The following is a 21420-nucleotide window of genomic DNA, read 5'->3' on the forward strand; positions in this document are numbered from 1 at the left end:
ACCCAGCAACCCAAACCCGCGGCCCACTTCCTTTCTCCCGGAAGCCCACCAGACCAATCCGCTCCGGCCCAAACCTCAGCCCAGGCCCCTCGCCCTCTCCTCCGTTGGCCCAGGCCGCCTCGGCTCCGCTCGGTCCGGCCCAGAGCGCAGCGCCTCAACCGGCCCAGCGCCCCCCCCCCCGCGCACGCGCCCCGGCCCGCTCCGCGCGTCACCCCGCTCAGCCCGCGCCGCGCGCTCCGCCACCGACACGCCGGCCCGCTAGTCAGGGTCGCCTTCCTCCTCCCGCATCCCCTGCGCTCAACGGAAACCACCGCGATCTCCGCCGTGGCTCCGCCAAGCACGCATCCCCGAGATCCCCGGCTTGCCCTTATTAGCCCCCCACGGCTTCCCTGCACCCATCCACCCACGCGTCGCCGCCGCCCAGGCCCGCTCGCCCTCTCCTCCGTTGGCCCAGGCCGCCTCGGCTCCGCTCGGTCCGGCCCAGAGCGCAGCGCCTCAACCGGCCCAGCGCCCCCCCCCCCCGCGCGCACGCGCCCCGGCCCGCTCCGCGCGTCACCCCCGCTCAGCCCGCGCCGCGCGCTCCGCCACCGACACGCCGGGCCCGCTAGTCAGGGTCGCCTTCCTCCTCCCGCATCCCCTGCGCGCTCAACGGAAACCGCCGCGATCTCCGCCGTGGCTCCGCCAAGCACGCATCCCCGAGATCCCCGGCTTGCCCTTTATTAGCCCCCCCACGGCTTCCCTGCACCCATCCACCCACGCGTCGCCGCCCCTAACCCTAAACACGCCACGCCCCATCACGCCGCCGGAGCAGAGTCGCTGCTCCACCGCGGCCACGCCGCCCTGCGGCATCCCAGCCCCCACCAGCTTCTATCCGGTTTCTACTCGACCCCAGGGATCCTCCCGAATCTCTGATTCCGATCCCCAACCCCTGCAGCGGCCCGAATCGCCAATACCAACTCCGGTGAGTTTTCCGTCCGCCATGCAATTCCTGGATACCGGCGAATCCCCGGACCACCCTGATCCCTGGACCACCTTCACAGCACTGCCACGCATCCACCCGTGGAGCCCAGACGCCGGAGAAGCGCCGCGACGACCTTCCTCCGCGAGCTCCGCCACGACCCGCCGCCGGACCTCGACGTCAGTGCCCCGCACGGCCTCCCCGCTTGAAATCCAAGCCTCGGTGAGCTTCTCCTTCACTTTCCCTTCGTTTTGGACTAGAAATCATAGGCGGTAGCACCCTTTAGGTGGCCGCGCGCCGATCACCGGCGACCCTCGCCGCGAGCCCGCCATGGCGGACCGTGCTGCAGCACAGTTGGCCCACATGAGCCTTGCCTTGGCTTGCTCTAGCTCAGCGCACACACGCAGAAGCCACAGCCCCAGTTCCTAGCCGGAGCAGCACGCCCGAGCGCGCATGCCGGCGGGTCACGCCGCGCAGACCCACCGCCGCCCGTGCAACCGCGTCTCAGAGCACCCCGAGCCACGCTCTTGCCTCTAGTGGCTTGCGCATGCCGCGTAGAGGCCAACCGACCCAAACCCGGGTCGATTTGACCCCCGGAGCGCCGGATTTGCTTACTCCGACGGCTCCGCGGCTGCGCGCCGCCGCGCTCCGTGAGCAGCGCCGCCGCTCCGCGCGCCCAAACCCCCCAGCCACCCGATCCGAAACCGACGGCCGAGATTAGAACCACAGCTGTTTGGATCTGAGCCTTTGGATCTAGATCCAGCGGCCGTAAATCAAAGATACCGCTTCGCCTGTCACTTTTGCATAAGAGCCCCTGACTTTTGTTAATATAAACCCGCAGTCCTAGCGCGTTGAAAAATAATTATATCCAGGTCCAGTTTTTAACACTTTAGCCCCTGAGCTTTGTAGATTTTGAACCCGCCGTCCGTGGCTGCCATTTTTGCGCGTTAGACCCTAGGTTTATCCTTTAATTATGTTTAGGCCCTCGGTTTTTGCAGAAAACCCCCTGAAACTTAGTTTTTATCGCAGATAAGCCCCTGAACCTTGTTTTAGGCCTAGTTTATGCGTTTTAGCTCCGATTTAGGCGTTCTTTATATCCACGCGATCGTTGTAACACGTAGAATAGTTTTAGATTAGTTTAGTGTGCTGTTTTTATTTATTGATGTATTGTTTCTTAGTTTTTGTTAGTGTTTGCTTGTATGCTTATTTTGTTGTGCCTTGTTTTGGCCATGTGTTCGTGAGTAGACGTTGATCCATCTGAGGAGCCCCAGTACCAGTACCCGGAGCAGCCGTCTTCGGAGCAGTTTGAGCAGCAGCCAGAGCAGTACGAGGAAGGCAAGTATAACATGAACAACCTATCATCTTTAATTACAATTTCATACGGCATTTTAATACTGTATGCCTTTAAGGACTTTCCTAGCCACTTTATATCCTTTATATATACCTTTGGGTTGCATTTTGGTTAGTTGTGCTAGGTTGCTGCGCTATAACACACTCTGGTCCTTTTTAATTAAATTGATTAATGGTTTACTTGAATTTAATTCTGAGAGTGGCACTCTGTGTGGCTTGAGTGGCTCACTTCTCGTTAAAAATGGTTTTCGTAGAAACATGGTTTAGGGGGCCAGCACGGTGCTTAGTGCTTGATTGGCCACTCTCCATAAGGACCGCTTCATAGAGCGACAACCTGGGATAACAGCGCTACCACAAGGCTAGAATGGGATAGACTTGGCTTACTAATTAGGTCTTTTTGGTTTGGAGTAACTTACCTGCGGGGCAAGAGTAGTAAGCTTCAATGGTCCCTGCTCCTCCGGCTTGGTCTGTGCTTGGATTGCGCTCCTGTGCTTGTACCCCGGAGGTGGGCCCCATCGTCGCTGACCTAACTCTCGCGGTTACGCCTTACCAACGAGATTCTTTGTAACGGCCTCGTAGTGAGTCGCTAGTCATCTCACCTAAGGAAGTGTGATGAACCTCTAGCGTAGCTCACGACTTGTGGGTAAAGATGTGCAACCTCTGCAGAGTGTAAAATTGGTATATTAGCCGTGCTCACGGTTATGAGCGGCCCAGATCCTCCTTTTGATTAGTGGGGTTGTCTCCTTCCGACGAGGGAGGTGCCTCTCGGGGTTACCTTGGTGGCTTGGTTTCGGTTTGGTTCTCAGTAATTTCTTAATTAATTCTGATTAATTACTATGTAACTGGGTTAATGGTAATTCACCAACTCGTAGTAAATAGCTTTAATAAAATTTTGCCAACACTTAAAAGCTAATGCAGTTGAGTCAGCCAACCTTAGAGCCTCATAGTTTGTGTTATACTTGTTGAGTACAAGTTGTGTACTCACTCTTGCCTCTTCTCTACTTTTTCCTCTTGGCTACACTACTGCTGCTCAGTTCCTGCCGACTCGAGGGAGTTCGTCCAGCGCTACCAGGACTACGAGGACTTCTAGGTGTTCGTCTCCCAGTCGACGTCCCTGTGGCGCCCTACTTCAGCTTCGGAGAGCTTTATTCGTATTTGTTACTTCGCTTCCGCTGTATCAGACATTTTTGTCATTAATGTAATAAATAACATTCGTATTCGCTTTATTATGTCTTTTTACGTGATAAGTGCTATGATATACTGTTCATTCTGTTGTATATACGTGAGACTTGATCCTGGCACGTATATGATTGCTCGGTTTATATTCTTTTATAAACCGGGTGTTACAGAGTGGTATCAGAGCCATATCAACTGTAGGACGAAGCCTAGATAAAACTGGTCGAGTTTTAGGACTTCTTCTCTCCAATCCTTGTCTGCTGAAACTATTTTACTATTATACCCCTTGACTTCTATGACTTTTTACCCTCCTTGCCTTGATTTCTCTCTCTGAAGAATAGTTTTCGTAGATTCTGGCCCGAATCAGTCATCTGACCACCATGAGTATTAGCTAGGTGACCCTTTTATAATCATACGATGGCATGTTCTGCGACGCGTTGTGTTAGTCGAGTCGGATGTTAAACTCGGCTAAGTCGTGAAAGTTGTCTGCTTGTTATTATGCTACTTGTTTGATTTGGATTTTTGACTGATTGCATAGCTTAGTAGTTTAAATTTGTTTAAAGAAAATCACTCTGATGCTAAAGTTAATTAATTAATAAAATGAGTTAGATCGTTGGGGGTAAAACAGTCCACTCTATCCTGTCTACTTTATCATGGCTGAATCTTTTTCCGCAAAGAGTTATCATATCCATCTGAATTTATTCCTGCAATATCCTTACTCGTGAAATCTTTTGTCCAAAATCAGATGGTGAACACCAGGCGTGGTTCTGACCAGCAGGGGCAGAACAACCAGGGTCAGAACACCCAGGGGACCGGGATCCCGATGCCGCCGCCTTTGACTCCGGAGCAGTACTTCCAGCTCCAGATGCAGATGATGGCTACCCTGAACAATACGGTTCAGGCTCTTCAGCAGGCTCACACTCAGCCTCCGCCTCCTCCACCGCCGCAGCCTCGCGACAGGCGTGCTGAGTTTCTGAGGGGTCCCCCGCCGATGTTTTCTCACACGTCCGACCCTCTTCAGGCTGACGACTGGCTCCGTGCAGTGGAGCGCCAGCTGGACATCGCCCAGTGCGATGACCGGGAGAGAGTTCTTGTAACACCCTAACTTAAATTTCAGCATTTATTAATAAATTTAATTGGTTTTATTTAAATTTTCTAAGGTTTATTGTGTTTAGTTGGCATTTAATCTAATTTTTGTTCCTAATTAATTAAAAATTTATAATAGGTTTAAATTTCTTGTTGCATTCATGCTGGTGCATAATTTTATTTGAGTGTGGTTTGAATTCAAATTCAAATTTGAATTCAAACTTTGTTTGAATTAGATTTAGAAAAGTAAGAGAAATAGAAAGGAAAAACTCAAAACCAAACCCAAGACCCAGCCCAACCCAACCCGAAGCGGCCCATGGCCCACACTCCTTTTTCCCACCCAAACCTGGCAGCCCGTTCACTCCTCACGCGGGCCCAGCCACTCCCTCTCTTCCCCACGGCCCGTCTCCCCCGGCCTGCCCCGCACGGCCGCCACCCGCCCGCTCCGGCCCAGCTAGCGCGCTCGCCCAGCGGACACAGGTCGCGCGCGCCCCGCGTTCCTTTTCCCCGGACCCACCTGCCAGCTGCTCTCTCCGCGCGTCACCCACGCCCCGCGTTTCCCCTGACGGGCCGGTCCCGCATGCCAGCGCCCACGCCCGCACGCTCTCGCCCACCCGCTGCCACGCCGGGCCCGCGCGTCAGCCCCCTCTTTCCCCTTCCGTCCCGGCTCCGCGCAACGGCCGCCCGGGATCACCGGCGAGCTCGCCGGGATCCCTATCCCGCCGCAATCCCCGCCCGGCCTCCTTTTAACCACCCTACGCCACCATCTCGCCCTGCCGCAGCCGCACGAAGCCATAGCTCCGCTCGCTCGCACAGCTCCGCCGCGCCGAGCCCCTGCACCCCCTGGGCCGCCGTGGTCCCAAAGCCCCGCCGCACCCCCGCCACCGAGATCCGCCGACGAAGCTTCGTCTTGGGTCCAGGTTCGCCCCCGGACTCGCTGCCCCGACCGCCGTTCGCGCCTGCGTCAATTTGGTCACCGGAGCGCCGCCGCTCAACTCCCCCGCCGTCGGCCCGCGACGCCAAGCATCCTGCGCCACGCTTTTCCCCGATTCGAGTCCCGGTGAGAACCCACAACCCTCCCTGGTCCCTTTTGGCTTAGCTTTTGTGATCCGTATCCCCTGGCGCCCTTAGAATCTCGCTCGTCGGCGAAGTCCACCGTGCAGAGCCGCCGCCGACGCAGCGCGTACCGCCCCGAGCCTCCCCGAGCTCTGTTTAGAGCCCAGGTGGACTACCCATGCCCCGTAGATTGCCGCAGACCCAAAAACGGGTCGATTTGACCCCCGGACGGCCAGGTTTGGCCAAGTCCGGCGAGCCTAGCGCCCCGCCGCCACGAGCAGGGTCGCCGGCGGTGACCCGCCGCCGCCCCCACGCGCCCAAACCCTTCCAGCCGCCCGATCTCGAATGGACGGCCTAGATTAGATCTAGGACTGAGCCACCCTGAGCCGTTAGATCCAGATCCAGCGGCCCACGTGCGTGGATACCGCTTCGGGCTGTTAATTTTGCTAAAGAGCCCTCACCTTTCCTTGAAATCAACCCGCAGTCCAGGCGCTTTCAAAAATAATTACAGTTGGGCCCAGTTTTTAGCAGATAACCCCCTGGCTTTTCTCAGAATAGAACCCGCCATCCAGTTAGGGTCTTTTTACGCGTTAGCCCCTGGATCCTTAGTTTAATTGTGTTTTAGTCCTCGGTTTTTTTGCAGAAAACCCCCCCTGGAACTCTGTTTTCTTTGCAAATAGGTCCCTAGACCCTGTTTTAGGCCTAGAATATGCGTTTTAGCTCCATTTTAGGCGTTCTTTATGTCCACGCGATCGTTGTAACGCGTAGAATAGTTTTAGCTTAGTTTTTCTTGCTGTTTTTATGTAATGATGTTTTGTTTCTTAGTTTTTGTTAGTGTTTGCTTGTATGCTTATTTCTGTGCATTGTTTTGGCCATGTGTTCGTGAGTAGAAGTTGATCCATCTGAGGAGCCCCAGTACCAGTACCCTGAGCAGCCGTCTTCCGAGCACTTTGAGCAGCAGCCAGAGCAGTACGAGGAAGGCAAGTATAACATGAACAACCTATCACTTTAATTACAATTTCATACTGCATTTTAATACTGTATGCCTTTAAGGATTTCCTAGCCAGTTTATATCCTTTAAATATACCTTTGGGTTGCATTTTGGTTAGTTGTGCTAGGTTGCTGCGCTATAACACACTCTGGTCCTTTTTAATTAATTTGATTAATGGTTTACTTGAACTTAATTCTGAGAGTGGCACTCTATGTGGCTTGAGTGGCTCACGTCTCGTTAAAATTGGCTTTTGTTAGAAACATGGTTTAGGGGGCCAGCACGGTGCTTAGTGCTTGGTTGGCCACTCTCCATAAGGACCGGTTCATAGAGTGACAACCTGGGACAACAGCGCTACCACAAGGCTAGAATGGGATAGACTTGGCGTAATAATTAGATCTTTTTGGTTTGGAGTAACTTACCTGCGGGGCAAGAGTAGTAAGCTTCAATGGTCCCTGCTCCTCCGGCTTGGTCTGTGCTTGGATTGCGCTCCTGTGCTTGTACCCCCGGAGGTGGGCCCCATCGTCGCCGACCTAACTCTCGTGGTTACGCCTTACCAACGAGATTCTTTTTAAAGGCCTCGTAGTGAGTCGCTGGCCATCTCACCTAAGGAAGTGCGATGAACAACTGGCGTAGCTCACGACTTGTGGGTAAAGATGTGCAACCTCTGCAGAGTGTAAAACTGGTATACTAGCCGTGCTCACGGTTATGAGCGGCCCAGATCCTCCTTTTGATTAGTGAAGTTATCTCCTTCCGACGAGGGAGGTGCTTCTCGGGGGTTATCTTGGTGGCTTGGTTTTGGTTTGGTTTCTCAGTAGTTACATGATTAAATCTGATTAATTACTATGTAACTGGGTTAATGGTAACTCATCCACTCGTAGTAAATAGTTTTAATAAAATTTTGCCAACACTTAAAAGCTAATGTAGTTGAGTCAGCCAGCCTAGAGCCTCATAGTTTGTGTTATACTTGTTGAGTACAAGTTGTGTACTCACTCTTGCCTCTTCTCTACTTTTTCCTCTTGGCTACGCTACTGCTGCTCAGTTCCTGCCGACTCGAGGGAGTTCGTCCAGCGCTACCAGGACTACGAGGACTTCTAGGTGCTTCATCTCCCAGTCGACGTCCCTGTGGCGCCCTGCTTCAGCTTCGGAGAGCTTTTATCGTATTTTTGTACTTCGCTTCCGCTGTATCAGACATTTTGTCATTATTGTAATAAATAACATTCGTATTCGCTTTATTATATCTTTTTACATGATATGTGCTATGATATACTGTTCATTCTGTTGTATATACATGTGACTTGATCCTGGCACGTATATGATTGCTCGGTTTATGTTCTTTTATAAACCGGGTGTTACAGAGTGGTATCAGAGCCATATCGACTGTAGGACGAAGCCTAGATAGAACTGGTCGAGTTTTAGGACTCTTTCTCTCCAATCCTTGACTGCTGAAACTATTTTACTATTATACCCCTTGACTTCTATGACTTTTTACCCTTCTTGCCTTGATTTCTCTCTCTGAAGAATAGTTTCGTAGATTTTGGCCTGAATGAGTCATCTGACCACCATGAGTTAGCTAGGTGACCTTTTTATAATAATACGATAGCACGTTCTGCGACGCGTTGTGTTAGTCGAGTCTTTTGCTAAACTCGGCTAAGTCGTGAAAATTGTCTGCTTGTTATTATGCTACATGTTTGATTTTGGATTTTTGAATGATTGCATAGCTTAGTAGTTTAAATTTGTTTAAAGAAAATCACTCAGATGTTAAAGTTAACTAATTAATAAAATGAGTAGATCGTTGGGGGTAAAACAGTCAACTCTATCCTGTCTACTTTATCATGGCTGAGTCTTTTTCCGCAAAGAGTATTCATATCCATCTGAGTTTATTCCTGCAATATCCTTACTCGTGAAATCTTTTGTTCAAATCAGATGGTGAACACCAGGAGCACCGGTTCCGGTTCTGGCCAGCAGCAGGGTCAGAACAACCAGGGTACTGGGATCCCGATGCCTCCGCCTTTGACTCCGGAGCAGTACTTCCAGCTCCAGATGCAGATGATGGCTACCCTGAACAACACTGTTCAGGCTCTTCAGCACGCTCACACTCAGCCTCCGCCTCCTCCACCGCCGCAGCCTCGCGACAGGCGTGCTGAGTTCCTGAGGGGTCACCCGCCGACGTTCTCTCACACGTCCGACCCTCTTCAGGCTGACGACTGGCTCCGTGCAGTGGAGCGTCAGCTGGACATCGCCCAGTGCGATGATCGTGAGCGTGTCTTGTACGCAGCAGGACAGCTGCGAGGGGCAGCTTTGGACTGGTGGGAGTCCCACCCAGTTCACGACCGCGAGGCTCTCACCTGGCTCCAGTTCAGGGAGCGTTTCCGCAGCCACAACGTCCCCGCGGGCGTTATGAAGATGAAGCAGAAGGAGTTCCTTGCACTGAAGCAGGTAATTTTAAATATAATCATTCAGCGGTTTCTTTTGAGCTAATGCCCCTTGATCTATCCTTATGAATCCTGAGTTAATTTTCCGATCTCTATCTGTCTTTGTGAATTCAGGGGACTATGTCAGTCACGGAGTATCGTGATCGCTTTCTTCAGCTGGCTCGCTACGCCCCTGCCGAGGTTGCGGATGACCGCAAGAAGCAGGAGCACTTCATGGAGGGTCTTGAGGACTACCTCCAGTACGCGCTGCTCAACCTCCGCTTCGACGACTTCAACCATCTGGTTGACAGCGCGCTCAACACTGAGCGTAAGCACCTGGAGATGGAGGACAAGAAGAGGAAGATTGTCCCCGTTGCTACCGGCAGCAACACTCGCCCTCGACTCCAGCAGCCCCAGCAGTACCAGCCTCAGTACCGGCCTCCTCAGCAGTACCAGCAGAGGCCACCACAGCAGTACCCGCCTCGACAGCAGCAGCAGGCAGGTCAGGGCCAGAGGTTACCGGCACCTCCGGCTCGTGCTCCACCGGCTCCACCGGCACCGCAGGCTCCACGTCCGGCAGCTCCTACCGGACAGCAGGCTCAGGGACCTCCTCGCACCTGCTTTCACTGCGGCCAGCCGGGGCACTACGCCAACGCTTGCCCCCGGAAGGCGCAGGCGGGACAGCAGGGGCGCCCAGCTCAGCCCAGGGCGCCAGCACAGGGCAGGGTGAACCACGTGACGGCCGAGTCAGCGGCCGAGGCTCCCAACGTGGTTATTGGTACGTTCATGGTTAATTCATATCCAGCTACAGTGCTTTTTGATACTGGTGCTACGCATTCCTTCATTACTCAGTCTTTTGTCGAGCATCATGGTATTCATACTAGCACATTAAAGAGGTGCCTGTTAGTATCTTCACCGGGTGGACAGTTGAGGTCTCATACTTACTGCCCGAGAGTCAGTGTTTCTTTGAGGGGAGTAGAGTTCTGTACTGATTTGATGGTGCTGGACACCAAGGGCATTGATGTCATTCTGGGAATGGAGACTCTGGCCAAATGGGGAGTTCGTATAGATTGTGCTCAGAGGACAGTCTTGTTATCAGCTTCCAGTGGCCAAGAGGTTGTTATCAGTGCAGTAGAGCCTTCGGGATTTCTTCATCAGATGGAGGCTAGACCCACGGACGGTATTCGCGTGGTGTCTGAATTCCCGGATGTCTTTCCGGATGATCTGCCAGGTATGCCGCCTGAACGCGCCATTGAGTTTTGTATTGATCTCTTGCCTGGCACAGCTCCTATTGCAAAGCGGCCCTACCGTATGGCGCCTATAGAGCATGAAGAAGTCAAGAAGACTATTGATGAGTTGCTAGCCAAGGGCTATATCCGTCGCAGCTTCTCTCCTTGGGCTTTTCCATTATTGCTGGTAGATAAGAAGGATGGCTCGAAGAGGATGTGTGTGGATTATCGTGAGCTGAATGCAGTCACTATCAAGAACAAGCATCCACTGCCCCGTATTGAGGATCTCTTCGATCTGCTTCGAGGTGCTCGTATATTCTCGAAGATTGATCTTCGTTCGGGTTATTTTCAGCTGAGGATCCGACCTGGGGATATTCCGAAGACGGCATTCACCTGCAAGTACGGGCTATATGAGTATACAGTCATGTCCTTCGGCTTGACTAATGCCCCGGCTTTCTTCATGCACCTGATGAACATGGTCTTCATGGATTATCTGGATGTCTTCGTGGTGATCTTTATTGATGATATTCTGATCTTCTCCAAGACAGAAGAAGAGCATGAGGAGCATCTGAGACTCGTGTTGCAGAGACTGAGAGAGCATCAGCTGTATGCCAAGTTCAGCAAGTGCGAGTTCTGGATTGACGAGGTTCCATTCCTCGGTCATGTTATCTCTCAGGGAGGCATTGCTGTTGATCCGAGCAAGGTGAAGGATGTACTCGAGTGGGAGACACCGCAGACGGTGAAGGAAGTCAGGTCTTTCTTGGGCTTAGCTGGATATTATCGGAGGTTCATTGAGAATTTCTCCAAGATCGCGAAGCCTTTGACTTCCTTGCTAGAGAAGAATGTGGCTTTCGTATGGACTGATGAGCGTCAGAGGGCCTTTGATGAGCTGAAGAAGAGGTTGACTACGGCGCCAGTCCTGACTCTGCCAGACCAGACGAAGAGGTTCACGGTATATTGTGATGCTTCGAAGGATGGTCTTGGGTGTGTTCTGATGCAGGAGGGCAGAGTGATTGCTTATGCTTCACGGCAGTTACGTCGGCATGAGCTGAACTATCCTACTCATGATCTTGAGTTAGCCGCAGTTGTGCATGCTCTGAAGATTTGGAGGCATTACTTGTATGGGCAACGGTGTGATATCTACACTGATCACAAGAGCCTCAAGTACATTTTCACGCAGAATGAGCTGAACATGCGGCAGGGAAGATGGCTAGAGTTGGTCAAGGACTATGATCTGGAGATTCACTATCATCCGGGCAAGGCCAATGTTGTAGCAGATGCTCTGAGCAGAAGAAGTTATGTCAACATGGCCGTGGCTTTTCAGATGCCTCCAGAGTTATGCGAGGAGTTCGAGCAGTTGAGTCTGGGCTTCTTGCATCATACCTCCAGTGCAGCATTTGAGGCAGTACCGACTCTAGAGTCAGAGATCAGGCAGCATCAGAAAGATGATGAGAAGCTGCAGGAGATTCGTGAGTTGCTCAGAAAGGGCAAGGCTCCTCATTTCAGAGAGGATGATCAGGGTACTTTGTGGTACATGAACCGGATCTGTGTGCCAGATGTGAAGGATCTCCGGAAGTTGATTCTGAGTGAGGCCCATGATACAGCTTACTTTATTCACCCGGGCAGCACGAAGATGTACTATGATCTGAAGGAACAGTTTCTGGTGGTATGGTATGAAGCGTTCAGTGGCAGAGTACGTGGCTATTTGTGACACCTGTCAGCGTGTCAAGGCTGAGCATCAGAGGCCAGCAGGTCTATTACAGCCTTTGAAGATTCCAGAGTGGAAGTGGGAGGAAATCACTATGGACTTCATTGTTGGATTGCCTCGCACTCAGAAAGGGTACAACTCCATTTGGGTAGTAGTGGATCGTCTGACGAAGGTTGCTCACTTCATTCCAGTGAACACTACTTACTCCGGTGCTAGACTTGCAGAGTTGTACATCTCTCGGATTGTCTGCTTGCATGGTGTGCCCAAGAAGATTATATCGGACAGAGGGTCTCAGTTCACTTCTCGTTTCTGGGAGCAGCTCCATGATTCGTTGGATACGAAGCTGCGTTTCAGTACGGCTTATCACCCTCAGACAGATGGGCAGACAGAGAGAACCAACCAAGTGTTGGAGGATATGCTGAGAGCTTGTGCTATTCAGTACGGTACTAGTTGGGATAAGTGCCTGTCTTATGCTGAGTTTTCATATAACAACAGCTACCAGGCCAGTCTGAAGAAGTCACCCTTCGAGGCATTGTATGGCAGAAAGTGCAGGACTCCTCTCTATTGGGATCAGATTGGTGAAAAGCAGCTCTTTGGCCCTGAGATCATAGATGATGCAGAGCAGATGGTTCAGGCTGTGCGAGAAAATTTGAGGATTGCACAGAGCAGACAGAAGAGCTATGCTGATGGCAAACGGAGGGACCTGACTTTCAGTGTTGGTGACTATGTGTACCTGAAGGTGTCTCCAATGAGAGGGATCCGCAGATTCAATGTCAAGGGGAAGTTAGCACCTCGTTATGTGGGGCCATTCAAGGTGCTAGAGCGGAAAGGCGAAGTTGCTTATCGCCTGGAGTTACCTCTCAGTCTCTCAGGATTTCATGATGTCTTCCATATATCTCAGCTGAAGAGGTGTTTGCGAGTACCCGAGGAGCAGGCACCATTGGATGGGGTTGATGTTCAGGAAGATCTGACTTATACTGAGCATCCGGTGAAGATTCTGGAGACATCAGAGAGGGTCACTCGGAACAAGCGCATCAAGATGTGCAGAGTTCAGTGGAGTCATCACAGTGAAGCTGAGGGTACTTGGGAGCGAGAAGATGAGTTGAAGAAGACATATCCAGATCTCTTTGCTAGCCAGCCCAGCTAAATCTCGGGGACTGAGATTTCTTTAAGGGGGTAGGGTCTGTAACACCCTAACTTAAATTTCAGCATTTATTAATAAATTTAATTGGTTTTATTTAAATTTTCTAAGGTTTATTGTGTTTAGTTGGCATTTAATCTAATTTTTGTTCCTAATTAATTAAAAATTTATAATAGGTTTAAATTTCTTGTTGCATTCATGCTGGTGCATAATTTTATTTGAGTGTGGTTTGAATTCAAATTCAAATTTGAATTCAAACTTTGTTTGAATTAGATTTAGAAAAGTAAGAGAAATAGAAAGGAAAAACTCAAAACCAAACCCAAGACCCAGCCCAACCCAACCCGAAGCGGCCCATGGCCCACTCTCCTTTTTCCCACCCAAACCTGGCAGCCCGTTCACTCCTCACGCGGGCCCAGCCACTCCCTCTCTTCCCCACGGCCCGTCTCCCCCGGCCTGCCCCGCACGGCCGCCACCCGCCCGCTCCGGCCCAGCTAGCGCGCTCGCCCAGCGGACACAGGTCGCGCGCGCCCCGCGTTCCTTTTCCCCGGACCCACCTGCCAGCTGCTCTCTCCGCGCGTCACCCACGCCCCGCGTTTCCCCTGACGGGCCAGTCCCGCATGCCAGCGCCCACGCCCGCACGCTCTCGCCCACCCGCTGCCACGCCGGGCCCGCGCGTCAGCCCCCTCTTTCCCCTTCCGTCCCGGCTCCGCGCAACGGCCGCCCGGGATCACCGGCGAGCTCGCCGGGATCCCTATCCCGCCGCAATCCCCGCCCGGCCTCCTTTTAACCACCCTACGCCACCATCTCGCCCTGCCGCAGCCGCACGAAGCCATAGCTCCGCCCGCTCGCACAGCTCCGCCGCGCCGAGCCCCTGCACCCCCTGGGCCGCCGTGGTCCCAAAGCCCCGCCGCACCCCCGCCACCGAGATCCGCCGACGAAGCTTCGTCTTGGGTCCAGGTTCGCCCCCGGACTCGCTGCCCCGACCGCCGTTCGCGCCTGCGTCAATTTGGTCACCGGAGCGCCGCCGCTCAACTCCCCCGCCGTCGGCCCGCGACGCCAAGCATCCTGCGCCACGCTTTTCCCCGATTCGAGTCCCGGTGAGAACCCACAACCCTCCCTGGTCCCTTTTGGCTTAGCTTTTGTGATCCGTATCCCCTGGCGCCCTTAGAATCTCGCTCGTCGGCGAAGTCCACCGTGCAGAGCCGCCGCCGACGCAAGCGCGTACCGCCCCGAGCCTCCCCGAGCTCTGTTTAGAGCCCAGGTGGACTACCCATGCCCCGTAGATCGCCGCAGACCCAAAAACGGGTCGATTTGACCCCCGGACGGCCAGGTTTGGCCAAGTCCGGCGAGCCTAGCGCCCCGCCGCCACGAGCAGGGTCGCCGGCGGTGACCCGCCGCCGCCCCCACGCGCCCAAACCCTTCCAGCCGCCCGATCTCGAATGGACGGCCTAGATTAGATCTAGGACTGAGCCACCCTGAGCCGTTAGATCCAGATCCAGCGGCCCACGTGCGTGGATACCGCTTCGGGCTGTTAATTTTGCTAAAGAGCCCTCGCCTTTCCTTGAAATCAACCCGCAGTCCAGGCGCTTTCAAAAATAATTACAGTTGGGCCCAGTTTTTAGCAGATAACCCCCTGGCTTTTCTCAGAATAGAACCCGCCGTCCAGTTAGGGTCTTTTTACGCGTTAGCCCCTGGATCCTTAGTTTAATTGTGTTTTAGTCCTTGGTTTTTTTGCAGAAAACCCCCCCTGGAACTCTGTTTTCTTTGCAAATAGGTCCCTAGACCCTGTTTTAGGCCTAGAATATGCGTTTTAGCTCCGTTTTAGGCGTTCTTTATGTCCACGCGATCGTTGTAACACGTAGAATAGTTTTAGCTTAGTTTTTCTTGCTGTTTTTATGTAATGATGTTTTGTTTCTTAGTTTTTGTTAGTGTTTGCTTGTATGCTTATTTCTGTGCATTGTTTTGGCCATGTGTTCGTGAGTAGAAGTTGATCCATCTGAGGAGCCCCAGTACCAGTACCCTGAGCAGCCGTCTTCCGAGCACTTTGAGCAGCAGCCAGAGCAGTACGAGGAAGGCAAGTATAACATGAACAACCTATCACTTTAATTACAATTTCATACTGCATTTTAATACTGTATGCCTTTAAGGATTTCCTAGCCAGTTTATATCCTTTAAATATACCTTTGGGTTGCATTTTGGTTAGTTGTGCTAGGTTGCTGCGCTATAACACACTCTGGTCCTTTTTAATTAATTTGATTAATGGTTTACTTGAACTTAATTCTGAGAGTGGCACTCTGTGTGGCTTGAGTGGCTCACGTCTCGTTAAAATTGGCTTTTGTTAGAAACATGGTTTAGGGGGCCAGCACGGTGCTTAGTGCTTGGTTGGCCACTCTCCATAAGGACCGGTTCATAGAGCGACAACCTGGGACAACAGCGCTACCACAAGGCTAGAATGGGATAGACTTGGCGTAATAATTAGATCTTTTTGGTTTGGAGTAACTTACCTGCGGGGCAAGAGTAGTAAGCTTCAATGGTCCCTGCTCCTCCGGCTTGGTCTGTGCTTGGATTGCGCTCCTGTGCTTGTACCCCCAGAGGTGGGCCCCATCGTCGCCGACCTAACTCTCGCGGTTACGCCTTACCAACGAGATTCTTTTTAAAGGCCTCGTAGTGAGTCGCTGGCCATCTCACCTAAGGAAGTGTGATGAACAACTGGCGTAGCTCACGACTTGTGGGTAAAGATGTGCAACCTCTGCAGAGTGTAAAACTGGTATACTAGCCGTGCTCACGGTTATGAGCGGCCCAGATCCTCCTTTTGATTAGTGAAGTTATCTCCTTCCGACGAGGGAGGTGCTTCTCGGGGTTATCTTGGTGGCTTGGTTTTGGTTTGGTTTCTCAGTAGTTACATGATTAAATCTGATTAATTACTATGTAACTGGGTTAATGGTAACTCATCCACTCGTAGTAAATAGTTTTAATAAAATTTTGCCAACACTTAAAAGCTAATGTAGTTGAGTCAGCCAGCCTAGAGCCTCATAGTTTGTGTTATACTTGTTGAGTACAAGTTGTGTACTCACTCTTGCCTCTTCTCTACTTTTTCCTCTTGGCTACGCTACTGCTGCTCAGTTCCTGCCGACTCGAGGGAGTTCGTCCAGCGCTACCAGGACTACGAGGACTTCTAGGTGCTTCGTCTCCCAGTCGACGTCCCTGTGGCGCCCTGCTTCAGCTTCGGAGAGCTTTTATCGTATTTTTGTACTTCGCTTCCGCTGTATCAGACATTTTGTCATTATTGTAATAAATAACATTCGTATTCGCTTTATTATATCTTTTTACGTGATATGTGCTATGATATACTGTTCATTCTGTTGTATATACGTGTGACTTGATCCTGGCACGTATATGATTGCTCGGTTTATGTTCTTTTATAAACCGGGTGTTACAGTTCTGTACGCAGCAGGACAGCTGCGAGGGGCAGCTTTGGACTGGTGGGAGTCCCACCCAGTTCATGACTGCGAGTCTCTTACTTGGCTCCAGTTCAGGGAGCGTTTCCGCAGCCACAACGTCCCCGCGGGCGTTATGAAGATGAAGTAGAAGGAGTTCCTTGCACTGAAGCAGGTAATCTTAAATATAATCATTCAGTGGTTTCTTTTGAGCTAAAGCCCCTTGTTCTATCCTTATGAATCTTGAGTTAATCTTTCGATATCTATCTGTCTTTGTCACTTCAGGGGACTATGTCGGTCACGGAGTATCGTGATCGCTTTCTTCAGCTGGCTCGCTACGCCCCTGCCGATGTTGCGGATGACCGCAAGAAGCAGGAGCACTTCATGGAGGGCCTTGAGGACTACCTCCAGTACGCGCTACTCAACCTCCGCTTCGACGACTTCAACCATCTGGTTGACAGCGCGCTCAACACTGAGCGCAAGCACCTGGAGATGGAGGACAAGAAGAGGAAGATTGTCCCGTTGCTTCCGGCAGCAACACTCGTCCTCGCCTCCAGCAGCCTCAGCCGTACCAGCAGCAGTACCGGCCTCCTCAGCAGTACCAGCAGAGGCCACCACAGCAGTACCCGCCTCGACAGCAGCAGCAGGCGGGGCAGGGCCAGAGGTTACCGGCACCTCCGGCTCGTGCTGCTCCACCGGCACCGCAGGCTTCACGTCCGGTAGCTCCTACCGGACAGCAGGCTCAGGGACCTCCTCGCACCTACTTTCACTGCGGCCAGCCGGGGCACTACGCCAACGCTTGCCCCCGGAAGGCGCAGGCGGGACAGCAGGGGCGCCCAGCTCAGCCCAGGGCGCCACTTCAGGGCAGAGTGAACCACGTGACGGCCGAGTCAGCGGCCGAGGCTCCCAACGTGGTTATTGGTACGTTCATGGTTAATTCATATCCAGCTACAGTGCTATTCGATACTGGTGCTACGCATTCCTTCATTACTCAGTCTTTTGTCGAGCATCATGGTATTCATACTAGCACATTAAAGAGGTGCCTGTTAGTATCTTCACCGGGACGACAGTTGAGGTCTCACACTTACTGCCCGAGAGTCAGTGTTTCTTTGAGGGGAGTAGAGTTCTGTACTAATCTGATGGTGCTAGACACCAAGGGCATTGATGTCATTCTGGGAATAGAGACTCTGGCCAAGTGGGGAGTTCGGATAGATTGTGCTCAGAGGACAGTCTTGCTATCAGCTTCCAGTGGCCAAGAGGTTGTTATCAGTGCAATAGAGCCTTCTGGATTTCTTCATCAGATGGAGGCTAGACCCACGGACGGTATTCGCGTGGTGTCTGAATTCCCGGATGTCTTTCCGGATGATCTGCCAGGTATGCCGCCTGAACGCGCCATTGAGTTTTGTATTGATCTCTTGCCTGGCACAGCTCCTATTGCAAAGCGGCCCTACCGTATGGCACCTATAGAGCATGAAGAAGTTAAGAAGACTATTGATGAGTTGCTAGCCAAGGGCTATATCCATCGCAGCTTCTCTCCTTGGGCTTTTTCATTGTTGCTGGTAGATAAGAAGGATGGCTCGAAGAGGATGTGTGTGGATTATCGGGAGCTGAATGCAGTTACTATCAAGAACAAGCATCCACTGCCCCGTATTGAGGATCTCTTCGATCTGCTTCGAGGTGCTCGTATATTCTCGAAGATTGATCTTCGTTCGGGTTATTTTCAGCTGAGGATCCGTCCTGGGGATATTCCGAAGACGGCATTCACCTGCAAGTACGGGCTATATGAGTATACAGTCATGTCATTCGGCTTGACTAATGCCCCGGCTTACTTCATGCATCTAATGAACATGGTTTTCATGGACTATCTGGATGTCTTCGTGGTGATTTTCATTGATGATATTCTGATCTTCTCCAAGACAGAAGAAGAGCATGAGGAGCATCTGAGACTCGTATTGCAGAGATTGAGGGAGCATCAGCTGTATGCCAAGTTCAGCAAGTGCGAGTTCTGGATTGACGAGGTTCCATTCCTCGGTCATGTTATCTCTCAGGGAGGCATTGCTGTTGATCCGAGCAAGGTGAAGGATGTGCTAGAGTGGGAGACACCGCAGACAGTAAAGGAAGTCAGGTCTTTCTTGGGCTTAGCTGGATATTATCGGAGGTTCATTGAGAATTTCTCCAAGATCGCGAAGCCTTTGACTTCCTTGCTAGAGAAGAATGTGGCTTTCTTGTGGACTGATGAGCGTCAGAGGGCCTTTGATGAGCTGAAGAAAAGGTTGACTATGGCGCCAGTCCTGACTCTGCCAGACCAGACGAAGAGGTTCACGGTGTATTGTGATGCTTCGAAGGATGGTCTTGGGTGTGTTCTGATGCAGGAGGGCAGAGTGATTGCTTATGCTTCATGGCAGTTACGTCGGCATGAGCTGAATTATCCCACTCATGATCTTGAGTTAGCCGCAGTTGTGCATGCTCTGAAGATTTGGAGGCATTACTTGTATGGATAGCGGTGTGATATCTACACTGATCACAAGAGCCTCAAGTACATTTTTACGCAAAATGAGCTGAACATGCGGCAGAGAAGATGGCTAGAGTTAGTCAAGGATTATGACCTGGAGATTCACTATCGTCCGGGCAAGGCCAATGTTGTAGCAGATGCTCTGAGCAGAAGAAGTTATGTCAACATGGCCGTGGCTTTCCAGATGCCTGCAGAGTTATATGAGGAGTTCGAGCAGTTGAGTCTGGGCTTCTTGCATCATACTTCTAGTGCAGCATTCGAGGCAGTACCGTCTCTAGAGTCCGAGATCAGGCAGCATCAGAAAGATGATGAAAAGCTGCAGGAGATTCGTGAGTTGCTCAAGAAGGGCAAGGCTCCTCATTTCAGAGAGGATGATCAGGGTACTTTGTGGTACAAGAACCGGATCTGTGTGCCAGATGTGAAGGATCTTCGGAAGTTGATTCTGAGTGAGGCCCATGATACAGCTTATTCTATTCATCCGGGCAGCACGAAGATGTATTATGATCTGAAGGAACGTTTCTGGTGGTATGGGATGAAGCGTTCAGTGGCAGAGTACGTGGCTATTTGTGACACCTGTCAGCGTGTCAAGGCTGAGCATCAGAGGCCAGCAGGTCTGTTACAGCCTTTGAAGATTCCAGAGTGGAAATGGGAAGAAATCACGATGGACTTCATTGTTGGATTGCCTCGTACTCAGAAAGGGTACAACTCCATTTGGGTAGTAGTGGACCGTCTGACGAAGGTTGCTCACTTCATTCCAGTGAACACTACTTACTCCGGTGCCAGACTTGCGGAGTTGTACATCTCTCGGATTGTCTGCTTGCATGGTGTGCCCAAGAAGATCATATCCGACAGAGGGTCTCAGTTCACTTCTCGGTTCTGGGAGCAGCTCCATGATTCGTTGGATACTAAGCTGCGTTTCAGTACGGCTTATCACCCTCAGACAGATGGGCAGATAGAGAGAACCAACCAAGTGTTGGAGGATATGCTGAGAGCTTGTGCTATTCAGTACGGTACTAGTTGGGATAAGTGCCTGTCTTATGCTGAGTTCTCATATAACAACAGCTACTAGGCCAGTCTGAAGAAGTCCCCATTCGAGGCATTGTATGGCAGAAAATGCAGGACTCCTCTCTATTGGGATCAGATTGGTGAGAAGCAGCTCTTTGTCCTTGAGATCATAGATGATGTAGAGCAGATGGTTCAGGCTGTGCGAGAAAATCTGAGGATTGCACAGAGCAGACAGAAGAGCTATGTAGATGGCAAACGAAGAGACCTGACTTTCAGTGTCAGTGATTATGTGTACCTGAAGGTGTCTCCGATGAGAGGAATCCGCAGATTTAATGTCAAGGGGAAGTTAGCACTTCGGTATGTTGGACCATTCAAGGTGCTAGAGCGAAAAGGCGAAGTTGCTTATCGCCTGGAGTTACCTCTCAGCCTCTCAGGAGTTCACGATGTCTTCCATATATCTCAGCAGAAGAGGTGTCTGCGAGTACCCGAGGGGCAGGCACCACTGGATGGAGTAGATGTCCAGGAAGATCTGACTTATACTGAGCATCCGGTGAAGATTCTGGAGACATCAGAAAGGGTTACTCGGAACAAGCGCATCAAGATGTGCAGAGTTCAGTGGAGTCATCACAGCGAAGCTGAGGCTACTTGGGAGCGAGAAGATGAGCTGAAGAAGACATATCCAGATCTCTTTGCTAGCCAGCCCAGCTAAATCTCGGGGACGAGATTTCTTTAAGGGGGTAGGGTCTGTAACACCCTAATTTAAATTTCAGCATTTAATAATAAATTTAATTGGCTTTATTTAAATTTCTAAGGTTTATTGTGTTTAGTTGGCATTTAATCTAATTTTTGTTCCTTAAGTAATTAAAATTTATCATAGGTTTAATTTTTGTGTTGCATTCATGCTGGTGCATGGTTTTGTTTTGTTTGTTTGTATAGGAGTTTGAATTCAAATAATTTTGAGTTGAGGGGAAAGGAAAAGAAATAGAAAAGGAAAGGAACCCAAAAGAACCAACCCAGCAACCCAAACCCGCGGCCCACTTCCTTTCTCCCGGAAGCCCACCAGACCAATCCGCTCCGGCCCAAACCTCAGCCCAGGCCCGCTCGCCCTCTCCTCCGCTGGCCCAGGCTGCCTCGGCTCCGCTCAGTCCGGCCCAGAGCGCAGCGCCTCAACCAGCCCAGGCCCCCCCCCGCGCGCACGCGCCCCAGGCCGCTCCGCGCGTCACCCCGCTCAGCCCGCGCCGCGCGCTCCGCCACCGACACGCCGGGCTCGCTAGTCAGGGTCGCCTTCCTCCTCCCGCATCCCCCGCGCGCTCAATGGAAACTGCCGCGATCTCCGCCGTGGCTCCGCCAAGCACGCATC

This window comes from Panicum virgatum, chromosome 3N (genome assembly GCF_016808335.1).
Source record: "Panicum virgatum strain AP13 chromosome 3N, P.virgatum_v5, whole genome shotgun sequence".
In the NCBI taxonomy this organism is placed as follows: Eukaryota; Viridiplantae; Streptophyta; class Magnoliopsida; order Poales; family Poaceae; genus Panicum; species Panicum virgatum.